At 35.7% G+C, this 4,600-nt stretch overlaps 1 protein-coding gene across 1 annotated transcript in view; it reads right to left on the reverse strand.

The window, feature by feature from the left end:
* ATP13A4 (ATPase 13A4) overlaps window positions 1–4,600 on the reverse strand; it is a gene marked incomplete at its 3' end in the record, with an annotated part of 124,296 nt that overhangs the window by 58,959 nt on the left and 60,737 nt on the right.

The raw sequence follows: 4,600 nt of genomic DNA on the forward strand, positions 1-4,600 counted from the left end.
CTGTGAATGGCCTAAAATGAGACAATGTGAGCAAGAATAAGAATAAAAACTGCAATGGATGGAAATTTACCAACCATGTTTAACATTATACATTCACACTAACACTAAAAAATCTTTTGGAAAATGCTAGAGGATCAATCCTTATTTTGAAAGCTGAAAATAAAGAGAAATAGTCTGATTTTTTTGTAATCCTTTCTTAAACAAACTGAGGATATGAAAATATGAGGATAATGAATAGTAGTTGAGGGGGGTATTTCTCTTTACAGAAATATTCCATTTCACATATGCAGATGGCATGATAGAAGTAGAAATTTGAAACTCCTAATGAAATAATAAATCTAGGTCATAAGTATTTATGTCTGCTAATATAACAAAAAGAAGACAATCAGATATTATGTACCTTCCATTGGAAGTACACAATACCAACTAAGAAGTATTCCTGCCAAAACTCAAGCCTCAGATCTAGCTACCAATTTATAGAAAGTACAGGGAATAGAAAATTATGTTAAACAACTCCATGACTATGCAGTTAACATCATCTAAACTGTGGAAACCATAGGATGAGCCATTTACTTTCTTTAACAAAAAATTTGCAAGGAAAAAATAAGACATGGATGAGGGACTGTTTCGATTAGAATAAACTTGAGTCTTATCAGCCAATTACAGTATATGGACTTTATTTGGATTCTGGATTATGAACATTTATATATTATATATCATATATATCATAAGTATATATGTAAGCATATACACACTCACATAAACACACTTGTGATTTAATTGATAAATTTTTAACACTGCCTGTATAGCTGATAATTTTTTAAATTATGAGGGTTTTTTTAAGATGTGATCAAAGAATTCAAAAGGAATATTTATCTTTTTTATATACACTGAAATTTTTTGGAATGAAATGATGTGGCATCTGGAATAATTCAAAAATAATCTAAGGTGAGGGAGGAAGTAGAACAGGCGAAAAAAGATTTAGTGAGTTGATAATTGTTGAATCTGAGTGATAAGTACATGGGGTTTTATTATCATATTTTCTCCATTGTTGTATATGTTCAAAATGTTTCATCATAAAAAGTTAAGACACGAAGATGACTAGAACATTTTTAAAAGATGAAGCTTCACTACTAGCTAAGATGTAACAAAAAAGACCAGATTTGTCTTCCCACCTGAAAAAAAAATCATACAAAATACATGAGACCATGGGTTTTTGGACACTAAACAGAAGCAAAAAAAGAAATGGGTACCAACTGAAGGTAGTCTACAGTTGCTCAGCTTACTGCCTTTAGAGTGTTTCCAGACTGCTATGGCAAGAAGGGTAACCCAGATAAAGCCCAGAGGACTCCCTGAGTTCAGTACAGAGATGAGAATCTGTGGAGATTAAGGTGGCTTGAGTTCACAGAACACAGTACTGGAAAGGAGAAAATTGCACAGAGGGAGAACTACAAAGACCTGCAGAGGCTCCCCCTTTAGTATTCAACAGACTAGTCATCAGCACAAGCATATGAGGGAACTACTAGCAAATGAACAATTGGACATATATGTTTAAAAATATCATCTACAATAGCATCAAAATATGAAATACTTAGGAATAACTCTGAGAAAGAATGTGAAAGACCCATTCATTGAAACCTGCAAAACACTACTAAGAATTCAAAGGAGACTTAAATAAATGGAGAGATATACCATGTCTATAGGTCACAAGACACAAATTTGTTAATATGCAATTTTCCACAAATTGATTTATAGATTCAACACAATTGACCGGCTGATTCTATTAATAAAATTCATAAAGAAATGCAAAGGGTCTAATATTGCCCAAGCAACTCTGAAACAGAACAAAGCTGAAGGACTAACACTGTCTTATTTCAGGACTTATTATAAAGTTACGTTGTGTGGCATTGGTATAAAGGGAGGCAAGTAAATCAGTAGAATAGAATAGGAAGGCCAGAAATAGCTCCACCCAGGTATAGGCAACTGATTTTTAACAAAGCTGCAAAGGCAATTTGGTGGAGAAAAGGTAGTCTTTTCAACAAATGGCACTGGAACATTTGGATTATCTCTTTGCCAAAAATGAACTTCAATTAAAAAAACAATTCAAAATGCATTACAGACCTAAATGTAAAACCTAAAACAGTAAAACTTGTAGAAATCAACATAAGAAATCTTGATGACCTTGGATTACACAAAGATATCTTAGGTATGACACAAAAAGTATGATCTACAAATGAAAAATGGATAAACTGGCCTTTAACAAAAGTAAAAACATCCGCCCTTCAAAAGACACTGTGAAGAGAATGAAAAGATAAGCTATAATAGACTGAGGAAAATATTTGGAAATCATATCTTATAAAGGATTTATATTCAGGATATAGAAAGAATTCTCAAAATTTAATGACAAGAAAACAATCTAATAAGAGATGTAAACAGACACTTCACCAAAGAAGATATAATAGTAGCAAATAAAAATATTAAAAATATGTCTCATACCATTAGTCATTAAGAAAATGGAAATTTAAAAAAATTATATAATCACATACATCTTAAATGAAAAAGACTGATCATATTAAATGTGGGCAAGAATGTGGAGCAACTGAAACTCTCATACACTGCTGGTGGGAATGTAAAATGGTACAACTACTTTGGAAAACAGTTTGGTACTTTCTTTAAAAGTTAGACATTTTCTACCATATGACCCAGCCGTTCTACAGATAGCTATTTTCTGATAAGAAATGAATGTGTATGTCCATACAAAAACTCGAACCCAAATGTTTATAGTGGCATTTTCTGTAAGAACCCAAACTAGAAACAGCCTAAATTTCCATCAACAGGTGAATAGATGGACAAATCCATACAATGGGATTATATCAGGAATAAAATGAACTGTTGATATACTTAAAAAACTAGATGGATTTCAAAGTATTGATAAACTTTGATCCCAATAAAATTAATCTGAAATATATTATGAAAGACAAAATATGTGTACTGTACAATACCATTTATGTAAAATTCTAAACATGCACACTGATGATTGACTGAGGATGGGGATGGGTAGAAAAAAGTTGAGAGGGAAGATTACAAACAGGCACAAGGTAACTTTTAGGGGTAATGGATCATCATTATCCTATTGTAGTGATACTTTCACAGGTATGTGTATGTCAAAACTATGAAATTATACACTTTAAATGTGAACTCAAGTTTCTCATCTCTTTAAATAAATACACAGAAAAAGATGCATATGAAGATGAGAGTAGTAGGAACAATTAGAAATACAATTTAAATCCTTGTTCTGATTCCATATGGACAACACATAGATCTAAAATACTGGGACTTATGGCCCTGGGCCTTGTGCTGAGCTGCCCCAGTCCCAGTACTGGTGGCAGTCAGGCTCTGTTTACAGCATGGCTTCTCCCACACGCCTTCAGGTCTAGCACAGGCAGCGGCCAACCACAGATCACTTTGTAGCTCCTACTAGGTAGCACTGGGCTGATCACCGGCAGCAGCTGACCTTGGCCTGAATGGGAGCCCCTCCCAAGAGACACCTAGAGGCTGGCTTCAGACCACAACAGACCACTACTCAATTAGCCCCACAAGCGGCACACCCAAAGGGTGGTCTCAACAGGCACATGAGCTCATGGGGGCAAATCTGCTCTGTGGAGTCATCTCACACACAGCAGCTCTTACACTGTGACCATGGCCAATCCTCACAGCCAGTCACCCTGAGACTCAGTCTCACCCACTGATGTGTCAACAGCAATCAAGGCTCAACTACAACAGGAGGACACACACAACCCACACAAGGGAAACTCCTGGAATACATGGTGCAGGTATCAGGGAGACTGCATCACTGAGTCACAAAGGACTCCTAATATATCAGGCCACCTGGTGAAGACTGAGAGACATAAGAGATCTTACCTAATACATAGATGTGAACAAAGAGAGGCAGCCCAAATGAGGAAACAAAGAAACTTGTCCCAAATGAAAGAACAGAAGAAAACTCCAGAAAAATAATTAAATGAAATGGAGGCAAGCAACCTATCAGAGACACTGGTTATAAAGATACTCAAGGAACTTAGTGAGAATTTCAACAGAGATAGTAAGCATTAAAAAAAAGAACACAGAAACCATATCAATGACTAAGGTTAAAGCTAAAGAGAGAAGCCTCAACGCAGCAAAAGAAAGGCAACTAGTTACTCATAAGGGAGTTCCCATAAGACTGTCAGCTAGTTGCTCAACAGAAACTTTACAGGCCAGAAGGGATTGGCATGAAATATTCAAAGAGATGAGAAGCAAGAACCTATAATCCAGAGTATTCTATCCAGCAAGGCTATCATTTAAAATTGAAGGAGCAATAAAGAGCTCTCAGACAAAAAAAAAAAAAAGTAAAGGAGTTCATTAAACCAGTATTACAGGGAATGTTAGGTACTTCTTTAAGATGAAAAAAAAATCGATAAAAATATGAATAATAAAATGGCAATAACAGGCCGGCCGAGTGGCGCGATGGTTAAGAACTGGATTGGGACAGCAGAGGGCCCCGGTTCGGATCCCACATATGAGGGCCAGTGACACTGCCCTCCACAGCTAAGATGCTGAA

Source organism: Hipposideros armiger, unplaced genomic scaffold (genome assembly GCF_001890085.2).
Source record: "Hipposideros armiger isolate ML-2016 unplaced genomic scaffold, ASM189008v1 scaffold_8, whole genome shotgun sequence".
NCBI classification, from domain to species: Eukaryota; Metazoa; Chordata; class Mammalia; order Chiroptera; family Hipposideridae; genus Hipposideros; species Hipposideros armiger.